The sequence below is a fragment of the Barbus barbus genome, assembly GCF_936440315.1.
Source record: "Barbus barbus genome assembly, chromosome: 14".
In the NCBI taxonomy this organism is placed as follows: Eukaryota; Metazoa; Chordata; class Actinopteri; order Cypriniformes; family Cyprinidae; genus Barbus; species Barbus barbus.
Window position 1 is genome coordinate 29,820,785 of NC_136742.1, and position 13,431 is coordinate 29,834,215.

The window sequence follows — 13,431 nt, forward strand, 5'->3', positions numbered from 1 at the left end:
TTGTTGACGCTGAGATGAGGAGAACAGGCCATCAGGGAGAAGATGTTTCAGAATCACAAGGTTTTTGTGTTTCACACACACTCTGCTGCTGCTAAAGCTCCAGCAATCCCAAAATTGCAGGCACGTTTTACAGCAAGTCGGGGTGAGACTTTGTTCACAAAACCTTCAAAATCTAACGAATGCATTGAGCCACAAATGTGTCCCTAGACTGTACAGACTCGCACTGACGCCTCAACTACTGAGCTGAACGAGCTAAATGAATCAGGCCCACCTCGTTACATGACGTGTCAGAGGAAGGAGAAGTCTGATCAAAGCTATATATCATATTGATTGCAAAGACAAAAATATGAAATTAATATTTATTGGAATATTTTTATATGAAATATTTTATATATAACAATTATGCAGGCTTGCATTTGATTGCAAAGACAAAAATGTTAAATATTTTTTGAATTTTATTCATTTATAAATTTTGAATATTAATAATAAATAAATGTTTGAAATATTTATTTGAATATTTATTATACATTTCTATTAAAAATATATAAGCTTGCAATTTGATTGCAAAACCTAAATGAAACTAATATTTATTTGAATATTTCATATATTTTTCTTTTCAAATTGACACATTTTTGAATATTTGCAATATTTAATATTAAATAAAAATGTTGCAATGTTTACACGCGCACACACACACACATATTATGTACAAAGATTAATCGGTAACACTTTACAATAAGTTTCCATTTGTTAACATTAGTTAAACACATTAGTTAACACAAACTTACAATGAAAAATATTTCTAAAACATTTATTAATTAGTATAATTAGTTAATATTGATTCCAACATTTACTAATACATTATTAATGCCTAAAGTTGTATCTATGAATGTTATTTAATGGACCTGAGCTTACATGAACAAACAATGAACAGTTGTAGTTTTATGAACTAACGTTGTCACGAATCCGGTTCATGGTCTTCCGTCCACTCGCCATCAGAGGTCGTCCTTCCTTCATATTGACTCTTACACCACACAGACTGTTACATGTCACTCCGAACTAAAGTTCCCATCATCCATTGCACTGATTGCACATATACAGCTGAATGCACTGATCACACAGCTGTCAACAATCACACGCTCACCTGAGAGCCATTGCACACACTACATAACACCCACTCAGATCCTGTTCAGATCCCCGAGTATTGTCCAGCGTTTAGCACTCTCCTAGTGTTAGCTACTTACCAAGCCTTTCCGTGTTTGTTTTGTGTTTAATCTCCTGTATTGTTCTGCGTGTATCACTCTCCTAGTGATAGCTGCCTTACGGAGTCTTGTTCTAGTTTAGTCTAGTCTTTTCGTATTGCCTTGTTTCCTGATTCCTGCCTGTGTACCTTGGATTAACCCTTGTCTCGCCGTTCGGACTCTGTCTGTACCTTGTCTGGACTATTGCTCATGTTTCTGGATTACTCTTCTTGTCAAGCCCTCTGAATTCTGTTTGCCGATCGATGATCTACGCTAGCCCTAGGAATATTCATGTGTTTTGCCCGTGCCATACCTGTTAGCTAGTGTTTCGACCCTGCCTGTGTTTGTTGAGCACATCGGTCAATAAAAAGCTTGCACATGGATCTGTCACTCAGTTACAAACGTTAACAAACATGAATTAATGTAATGTATTGCTCATTGTTAGTTAATGCTAGTGAATGCATTAAATATAGTTAACAAACGGAACCTTATTATTAAGTGTTATTGATTAATCTGTTAATCAGAGTTTCATCTTATTTATTTTTTTATTGATTTTTTAGAGTTCTTATTGGAGTATGATTTTGTGAAACTTATTATCAATTTCTAAATGAAAATTGTTTCAAAGTTAATGACCTTGTAACAAGTCGAACAAGACGTGAGACGTGCGGATCCATGTGCAAACTTTTAATAATACAAACAGAGTCCAAGGGGCAAGACAGAAAGATAATCCAGGTACACAAGCAGTAAACAGGAAACGAGACTATAAACGAACTAAACTAAGACTTACAAAACACAGAACTAAGAGCTAGACATACACACACAGACAGGTTAGCAGAAAACACAGGACAGGCTCAGTAAGGCAGCTAACACTTGGAGTGTTAAACGCAGGACCAGACTCAGAGCTAGACATACACACAGACAGTTTAACAAAACACAGGACAATACACAGGTGGGATCAAACACTGGTGGGAAGACACAAGAGAGAACAAAACACAGAAGGGTGAACAGCATACGCAGGATAATGCTCGGCAGAGAGGAAGAGGAAGTCCATGGTTTAAGTAGAGTGTGTGATTGTGTGATAGCTCTCAGGTGTGAGCGTGATTAGTGCAATCAGCTGTATGTGTGTCGTCAGTGCAATGATGGGAATTGTAGTTCAGTGTGCTGCGTGGTGTGAGAGTCAATATGATGGAGAGGCAACCTCTGGTAGCTATCGAGCGGAAGGCCACAGACCGGATTCGTGACAGACCTACAGTGTAATGAACTACCTACAAGTAAATGAACTACCTACAATTAATTTTCAGTGCAAGAAATGCATAGTCAATATTGATTTCTTGTTGAGCTTATTGGTTTGTTTGAATAACTAATCTTGCAAACAAACTATAGTAATAGTGATGCATCTCAATATTGTGGTGATCAACAAAGCATTATGGGTCACTGGTTACTTCCGAATCTGATCCACATGCCTCTCGAATGTATTTTACCTCATAGCACATCTCTCCTCTCCATTCTCTTTTCTATTTTGATATATATTGTTACGTCCCATGATGTAAATGTTGTGTATGTTGAGCAATCTGTGTCCGTAAACTTAAAGTGTGGTTACAACAACGTTACTGTTGAGACTGTGTGAGTCTAGTTTTGTGAAACCGTGTAGGGATTTGGGCGCCGATTTATTTGTGTTTATCCTCTTCTAAACTTTTCTCCTGTTTTTCTTTAGTCAGGGAGAGAGGTAAGATTATTGTCTTTTATTTAGTTTTCTTTTGTTAGGAAAGTTATTTTGTTATAACCTTTAGAAAGACTGTTTTGTTTGTTATTTTGGCATTTGCTCTCTCCTGACGACTTGGTTATTTAAGATTCAAGATTCAAGATTTTTTATTTGTCAGATACACAATTATACAGAGTATAACCAGCAGTGAAATGTAGATCAGGTCCGCTCCAAGGACAGTGCAATTATAAGGACAGTGCTTTACGTTGATTATCTACTTTGATATTGTATATTTTCAGTATGTATTCTTTTTGGTTTATGTTAAGCTCTTAATAAAACTATTAAGTACATTTCCGACATTTGATATTCTTTTGTATCATGATGTTTAATAGAGGGTTTTGTGGGAACCTTTATTGGAAGTGCTTAGGGTGAAAGTGGTAAGAGCTGGGATAGAGGAAAAGGAGATCTTTTGACTTTGTTACTTCCACTCTGAAACCCCTAGACTATAGAGGGGAACATAACTATATATATATATATATATATATATATATATATATATATATTTTGTAGGTATATATACCTACAAAAAAAAAATATATATATATATTTTTTTTTTATAATAAAAATATATTTAATATATTATTGAGAATCATTTTTGTGTTCTATATATAGATTATGGGTACATTTCTCAGAGAAATCAAGAAAATATGAAATTATATAAAAAAATTATTAAATAATATGAATGAATAAATGAAAAATATGAATTATTAAAAAAATATTTTGAACATTTTACATTGTTGTATTAATTTTATGACAAGTAATGTAACTGTTGAGATAATATATTATTGAGAATCTTGTGTGTGTAGATTAGATTTTTTTTTTTTACATTGTTGCATTAATTTAATTATTACAATTATTAGAAACAAAATGTTATTTGTATTTTTCTTGTTTTTATGTTATCAGTATTTTTTTTTAAATCAACAAACTTTGTTAGAAACTAAAAAAAATACTGTTTGTGCTACTAATACTATTTGTGCTGTTGCTTTATTAAGTGATCAAACTGGCCCTTTTTGCAGACAGATGATAAAATAGCTTTTTGCAGCAATGTGCTAAAACCCAGCAGAGCATCTTATCAAGCACATAGAAACAACTATGGCAGTTTTATCCAACCTTTGTATCTCAACATTTGAGTGCAGCACATTTCTAAATGAATAATAATTGTGAAAAAAGCTCAGAAAAATGCACAGATGGCTTCGGTTGGAGATCAAGAGTCAACATATCTTTCTCAACTGCGGGTTTGTGTGAAAGTCACTGCGGCACAAATGAAAACAAAGCACTCGGTGTACTGTGTGCTTACTATTAATACAAGTGAATGAAGTGCAGTAATGAAGGAGTGGGTGTGCGGCGTGGGCCGGCAGGCTGCTGATAATGGCCGGGATAATTTGTTTAATTGATGTCATTACTGCAGCACAGAGATGCTCAGCGTGAAACAGAGCAGAGGTTTGCTTTCAGGAGCATCGCTGCAGTGCTGCTATTCATTTCAATAACACCTGACACCAGTTAAGATCAGCGCTTTACAACAGGGCCAACGTTTTCACCAAACACAACAATACCCCATCCTACTGTATACAAATCACATATGCAGCATGAGATATATATTTTATACTGTAACTGTATTAAAGTCAAATTAAATTATTAAATATATGGAAGATATTTATTTGTATTAAATTGACATATTTTTTCTACCTGCTGTTAATGTTTTTGCAGTGTGACCAAATTACTGTTTCCCAAAATGTAATGCATCCTAATCTGATCTTTCTATTTTTTACCATTTACCATGCTTTACTGGGGGCAGTTGTGGCCTAATGGTTAGAGAGTCAGATTTGTAACCTGAAGGTTGCGAGTTTGAGTCTCAGGTCTGGCAGGGATTGTAGGTGGGGGGAGTGAATAACCAGCGCTCTCTGCACCCTCAATACCACGACTGAGGTGAGACCCTTGAGCAAGGCACCGAACCCCCAACTGCTTCCCGGGCGCCACATCATTGGCTGCCCACAGCTCCGGGTGTGTGTTCACGGTGTGTGTGTGTGTGTGTGTGTGTGTTTGTTTGATCACTTCTCACTGCTGTGTGTGTGCACTTGGATGGGTTAAATACAGAGCACTAATTCCAAGTATGGGACGCCACACGTCACTTCCTTTCCTTACCAGCTAATAGTAATTATTATTTTTATTTATTTATTTATTTATTTGTCATTTAGTTAGTTTTGGTGCTCCATCCATTCTTTTTCTTTCTTTCTTTTGATCCTCCATGCTTCATACTCTCCATACTTTATTAATTAATTAATTAATTAGTTAGTTGCGTAGTTAGTTTTGCTGCTCCATAATCTCCATCTACATTTATTAAGGAGGAGGCTATAGTCAAAGCTGTGCCTAAAAAGCAGCGCCTAGTTTTCCGGCAGATTATCGCCAGATCTCACTACTGTGTTGTGAAAAGTGTTTGAAGGAAGATGCCATTCTGGAGGATATTGTTACTAAGATCGAACCATCACAACACGGCTTTATGAGGAACAGATCAACTGACACTGCCTTGATTCAAATTCTGCAGCACTGGCATGAAGCACTTAACAGCTCCCCCAAAATGGATATACATGCTGTTTTTTTTTACTTCACTCGAGCTTTTGACACAACTGAACATTGTCGACTACTATATTCCTTAGCTGACTTGCATGTCAGACGACCCCTTTGGCTTATTGTAAGGAGCTATCTGAGTAACAGAGAGCAGAAGGTGAAGTGGGGCTCCTGTGTGTCTAACTCCTTTCCAGTTCCAGCTGGTGTTCCTCAAGGGGGACTTCTATCCCCTTTGCGTTTTGTCATATGTATAAATAGCCTGGATTCATATTTGCCTCCTTTGGTAAAACCTGTGAAATATGCTGATGATCTAACAAACACAGAGTTTCTAATGGGATCTTTACCTGGACTCACTCAGAAGGCCTTGGATTCTGTAGTGGAATGGGGACAGGAATTTACATTGGCAATGAATGGAGCTAAGACTGTGGACATGGGAATCAGTGCCAGGAGAGAAGACAACATTCCCTCCCCTCCCTCTCCTGTTATCTCAGGACAAGCAATTGGTAGAGTTTCCACCTTTAAATTGCGTGGAGTTCAAATATCCTCTGACTTGTCATGGGATGCCCACATTAAGTACATGATTTCGAAGGTGCGCCCCAGAATATATCTTTGCACTGCAAAAAAAGCAGGTCTTCCTTGTGATGTTTTAGTGCAAGTATACTTGACTTTTATACGGCCAGTTCTCGAGTATGCTAGTCCAGTATGGGGTGGTTTACCTAAAGGTCTCTCTGAGGAGTTAGAGCGATGCAGTCGGATAATAAGTATTCCAACTTCCAACTCTCCCAACATTGAGTGAGAGACATGAGGAAGCTACCATATGTACTCTTACTAAAATACTCAAGGACAGTTCATCACCGCTGCATTGTTTCCTGCCTATGGCTCCAACACCTACTTATTCTCTTCGGCGGCACAAGACATTTGTTGAACCCAGGAGTAAAACTAAACATCATGAACACTCCTTTATTCCCTGTGCTCTAAAATTGTTGTATATATAACTTACAGGTCCTTGATTAGGATGCCTTTTCTGTGAATCTGTGTTATTTATATATTCATATATATATTAGTGCTGTCAAAACATTAATCGCGATTAATCGCATCCAAAATAAAAGTTTTTGTTTACATAATATATGTGTGTGTAGTGTGTATATTTATTATGTATATATAAAGACACACACATACAGGATATATTTTGAAAATATTTACTTGTATTTATGTGTATATATTTATATTCATATAAATATGTTTAATATATAAGCATAACATATTTTTCTTAAATATATACATGTGTGTATTTATATATACATAATAAATATACACACTACAGATAAATATACACACTAATCGTGGGTGGTGATGGCGCAGTGGATAAGACACATGCCTTTGGTGTGAGAGACCCGGGTTCGAATCCACTGTGAGACACCAATGTGTCCCTGAGCAAGACACTTAACCCCTAGTTGCTCCAGAGGCGTGCGACCTCTGACATATATAGCAATTGTAAGTCGCTTTGGATAAAAAGCGTCAGGTAAATGTATCATTAATTATGCTATTTTTTTTATGTTTTTTTGCAGGAATACATTAACAGGAGGAAGAGAAGAAGGCTGCGGTGTGATGGAGGCTCTTGAAGAGGTGGATGCATCCGTCTAATGATTGTTTTACTCCACATGATAACTGCTGTTTCAGCTGTGTTGTTCTGCATGGGTCAAGCGGGTGAGGTATAAACACGATGGTGGGCGGGTGGCCAGATGAAATCGATGCTCTTATTTCTGCATGCTTGTGCCAGGAAACGTGTTATGAAGGAGCAGGACTGAGCTCTAGCACCGGAGTAAATCAGTAAATGCAAGTGAAGCGGTTCAGCGGGGTCGGCACGGATTTACACCCAAATCCTCTACAAACTGACCTGCCACAGGAGAGCTGGAGGTTATAACATCCTGCCGCTTGCCTGACATTTGATGCTCTGTCCTTGGAGAAGATTTTCAATATTGCATCTGCACGAAATGTGCCACTGGTGACTGAAAATTCATGATTCACATAATTATGTGCTTCATGCCAAAGAAAAAAGTCAGTAAAAATGGATCTTTGAGGGAGAAAATCGCTGCATAACGGGGTTAAACAATGCTTTCAGAAAATACATTGTAGAAAGACACACACACACACACACACACATAGTATATAAATATATAAAACCAATATATATATGTATGTGTGTGTGTGTGTGTGTGTGTGTGTGCATGTTTATGTGGTTTATGAGGACACAAATGTGTATAATGACATGGGTATGACAGAGGTATTACAATATGAATGTGGTTTATGAGGACACTGCCTATGTCCCCGTAATTCAAAAGGCTTATAAAACATACTAAATGGTGTTTTTTTGAAAATCTAAAAATGCACAAAGTCTCCTGTGAGGGCTAAGTTTAGGTGTAGGGCAATAGCACACACAGTTTGTTCAGTATAAAAACCATTACGCCTGTGGAGAGTCCCCATAAACCACAAAAACCAACGTGTGTGTGTGTGTGTGTATATATATATATATATATATATATATGACCCTGGACCACAAAACCAGTGTTAAGTCGCTGGGGTATATTTGTAGCAATAGCCAAAAATACATTGAATGGGTCAAAATTATTGATTTTTCTTTTATGACAAAAATCATGAGGACATTAAGTAAAGAACATGTTCCATATTTACATATTTTATAAATTTCCTACTGTAAATATATCAAAACTTAATTTTTAATTAGTAATATGCATTGCTAAGAACTTAATTTGGACAACTTTAAAGGCAATTTTCTCAATATTTAGATTTTTTTGCACCCTCAGATTCCAGGTTTTCAAAGAGTTGTATCTCGGCCAAATATTGTCCGATCCTAACAAACCATACATCAATGGAAAGCTTATTTATATGATGTATAAATCTCGATTTCGAAAGATTGACACTTATGACTGGTTTTGTGGCCCAGGGTCACATATATATATATATATATATATATATATATATATATATATATATATATATATATACACTAGTGCTGTCAAACAATTAATCGCGATTAATCGCATCCAAAATAAAAGTTTCTGTTTACATAACAAATGTGCGTGTACTGTGTATATTTGTTATGTATATATAAATACACTCATACAGTATATATTTTGAAATTATTTAAATGCATTTACATGTATATATTTATATTCATATAATTTATATTATAAATAAATATATTTATATTAATATTCTTAAATGTATACATGCATGTGTGTGTGTGTGTGCGTTTATATATGCATAATAAATATACACAGTACACACACATACTATGTAAACAAAAACTTTTATTTTGGATGTGATTAATCGCGATTAATCATTTGACAGCACTAATGCACACACGTGCACACACACACACACACACACACACAGAAAAATATTAATAATAATAAAAAACATATAAATATATATATATATCAATTCCTATTCCTATTTTGATGAGTTAAAGTAATGTAAAATCATAAGTTGCCATGGCTTACTGATCATATTTGTATAGTGTATAAAATATGTAAATATACATATGTTTTTATATACACACACACAAAAATTTGCTATTTGTTTACATTTCATACATTTTTAACAGTTAATTTTGTGGAGAAAATTGAGGTTGAACAGAAAGTTCTCAAAAAATAGAAGAAAATTGTATTTGTAAAAAGATTAATTTATATATAAATTGATGTAAATATTTATATACATTTTATGCATTTTCTAAAATTGATTAAAATTAGCAATTGATTAAATTAAAAAAAAATACAAATATATAAGAACAATATTTTCAGCATAATCTTCACTGGGTAGTAGCAGTTGGAAACCCCATTTGTATAAAACAGCATACTATTAAGTAGCATATTTTGAATTAATCATGCACATGCAGTTTTAGTAAGCTCATATTAATCAGTGCTTCTGCCTGTCGTCCGCAGAGCTTGATCTCAGGTGAAGCGTGAGCAGCAGCTCTCAGCAGTGAGAGGCAAGTGCTGTAGAGAGCTGGTCATGCAAAATCAGCAGAAACGTCACGGCGGCTCAGCGTTTGACCCTCCTGTGGCTGCTGCAGAGAAAAACCTGTATGTTCATTTCATCCCACAGCAAGTCATTATATCACATCATACTGTATGCCATTATTATGTTGACTGCCCAATCCAAAGAAAGTTCATTCATATGTCTAGCCCAAACTTCTTGTTTTTATTAACTACATCACTAGGCAATTAAAGTCACTCAGTTTTCTTTCTTTCTTAGAAAAACGTCAATTAAAGTATAGCGCATATAATAGAAGTATGCGATATGAGATGAATACAAAACGCTACAAAAATACAAGCTGTACATTTCTGCTTTTAAAACCTCTTTAATGTCTTACTTGATAGACTTTTATTTGACATTATAAGTGCTTTTCTTTAATGTATGTATATCTGTTCAACATTTGTACATCTTGAAATAGTACAGTATGTTTTTATGTTATGTATGTATCGTAACAGTATGTATTTTGTATGTGTTTTGGTGTCCTTGAATGGAGGAGTGTTAGTTGATGTTAGTCTTACTGATGAGATGCTGTCAAACTCCTGTCTGCTGGAGAGAGAGAGCGAGAGACATATGATGACTGAACACACAGAGTGTATTGATCATGAAGTTGCTGTATAGCCCAGCCACTCAAAATACAACATTTGTTCCCTGTACATCTGTCTGATATTGAAGAACTTCTTTAATTGGTTTGAGTGCTGTGATTTCCCTAGTGAGTTCCCTTGCTGTCTACTCCCTACATAGGCAACAGTCTTCTAAGGCAGCATATTAACTGAAATGAAACCTGAAAAGTGACTAATTTGAAAGTTATCCTTGGCAGACACAAACACCACACAGAAAGTATTTCTCACATGAATCAAATAAGACACTTGATTCACAATTGATTCCAATAGATTTTGACGTAACGTCACTTAGCTAACGGTGTAATTCTCTTAAAGGAACAGTTCACCTCAAAAAATTACATTTGCCAAAAAAGGTGAGTTTGTTTCTTCATCAGATTTGGAGAAATGTAGCATTCCATCACTTGCTCACCAATGGATGCTCTGCAGTGAATGGGTGCCGTCAGAATGAGAGTCCAAACAGCTGATAAAACATCACAATAATCCACACCACTCCAGTCTATCAGTTAACATCTTGTAAATGTCATGGTGCACACACGAGGAGGACACAGGAACACGCAGACGAGGATGTAACTTCAAAATAACAGTCTTTAATGACAACATCAGGACAAGACATGGCAGGACAAGGCAGGGCTTACAGACAGGAAACACCGGGGGTAGACCAGATGAAATCTAACTGAATAGACAGGACTATAAATACACAGGTAAATCATAGATAATTAGATGTACACGGCTGGACAAGAATTAACTAATAAACACATAACAAGGACGTGAAACAAACCAAATATGGACACAAGAGGCAGGAACACGGCACACGACAGAGGACTGACAGTAAAGTGAAAACTGTGTATTTGTAAGGAACAAATCCTTCCAAATAGAGTTGTCTGATCTGAATCAGAAGAGAAATATGCACAGATCAAGCATAGTTTATAAGCAAAAAAGTCCAAAACAGTTCAAACAAATATATGGGTGAATTATGATGTGAGAGACAAAAGTAGACAGTACATTTTCAGTAAATTTTCTTTCCTTTAATTTCCTTCATTAAGCATAAAATATGTTCTACACCCCGATATTAGGTAATTTAAAATGTGTTTTATAAGTTTGGGAACAGATTTCGTCTTTGAGAGTGCATAGCCTATTTGATGCCTTGCAATGCTATTCTATGCAGCTCACTAGACTCTGAAGCAGTTTTTCTTTTATTTGACTCTAGCATGTGTACAATGTTATTTTGAGTTTTGTAATTGGAGTATTACATTTTGTGGCACCTCAAATCCCACTCGTTTTGTACTTCTTCCGGCATGAAATGTCACATCTCTTTATGAGGTTTAGCTTTTTTAGAGTCTCTTTTTCTAGCGAAATCCTCTTGTATTCAACTCAATCTAACAGGCAAACTCCAAAGTAATTACGGAGAGATCTCAAAGACAAAAATAGCAGCGGCTGTCTCCTTTCTGATGCAGGTTACCAAACGCTGGTTAATGAGCGTTGAGCTGGGCCTCTTTTCCACCGCTGAGATTCGAAGGTGAAGCTGAACAATGATTTGAGAGCTTCCCTGAGCGATTTGCTGTATGTTTTCTGAACCGTTAGAGGTAATTACTCTGTTAGAAGTGAACTCTACAACAGGAGAGACTTGACCGCCCGAGACCTTTTGAGTCGGGACTTCAAGTGCAGCTAACAAAGCCAAAGTTTTTCTTTTTCATAGAACAGGAGAGAGAGAGAGAGAGAGAGAGAGAGAGAGAGAGGATATTGATTAAACATGTTTTTTCCTCATGCTTTGATGTTAATGAGACTGTGCAGTGACTCTGGGCGTGAGAACATGGCGTCTCCTCTGAGAAGCAGATGTGATCAAAGATACTCTCTGCAGATTCAAGCCGTCACAGTCGGACTCTCTGTCCTGCTCGATATTTGAACAGAGGATGAGCAAGTCGAGCTTGAAGTTAAATCCACCAGCCTGCATATTCATGAAACCCACTCGTGAGGAGCATGTCTTTGAAATAGATTCAGATCCACGATTGGGATTTTTACCTGTGGAATAGAGGGCTGCATTGGGGCCCAACACAAATCTCGCTGGAGCGGGCAGTTTTATCTTTATGCGTTACCTTTACTTGACTACACTCTAAAAAATCCTGGGTTAAATACAACCCAGTGCTGGGTAAATATTGGACAGAACTCATGCTGGGTTGTTTTCAACCAACAATTGGGTTAAATGTTTAACCCAACCGCTGGGTTCGTCCATATTTTACCCAGCATTTTTTAGAGTGTACATTTACTAAGTTACAATACAATTAGAATTGTGTATTTTAGACATTCTAATTTATTCAATTTATTTATTAAAGGGCCTGCAAATAAATAAATATTAATTGATTAATAAAACCTCAGTAAAAACTGGCAGTCATCTATAATACACCAGCATTGTGATGGTGAGTTTTTCACAGGCAATCCTATTTACATTTTTATCCAGTTAAGTTATTCAGTTGAAACAAAAGGTCTTTTCAATGTCTGGCATTTGCAAATGAGTGGCATCACTGAATGACGAGGCTGCTTTTGTGGTTAATTCAGGCGTGAATTGTTCATCTGCTAATATTTCATAAGCCTCGAATACCAGAACATCCTGCAATAGTTTGTTTGATTAATCATATGAATTCTATTTTCTTTGCATTATTCATCGTTGGCCATGTGCAGCAAGAGTAACTTTCCTATCTTATAAAATCTGAGCCCAGTTTGAGCCATTGTTGAGCTCTCTTCTGAAAATCTAAAGGAGACACTGTGAGATAACTGATGTTTTGTGTTGTTTTTTTTTTCAGGAGAAACATCTAAGGAAAAGATTGGATTTGCAATTTCAATTATGTCTAGGAGAAACAATTTAGAGACCTCATTTGTGACTTTTCTTCCCAAAATGTTCTTCTCCCATCTTTTCGGCACTTCATTGTTTATCTTCATCCTCTATAAAAGATACAGTGAGATTCGTTTTTTGTCTTTTCTTCAACATGAAGATGTTCCAGTGCTTTTCTCTCTGTCTCTTGTTCTTTTCCTCCTCTTCATCCGTTGCTTTGTCCTGTCAGGTGCATAACATCTACCATGTATATTATTTATTTCTCCTCTTGTTTCTGTCTTTCTGTTCTTCTTTGTGCTTGTTATGTCCTCCTGACAGAATCAGTAATGGCTCGTGTTCTGCTGGGACGTCCGTCTTGTG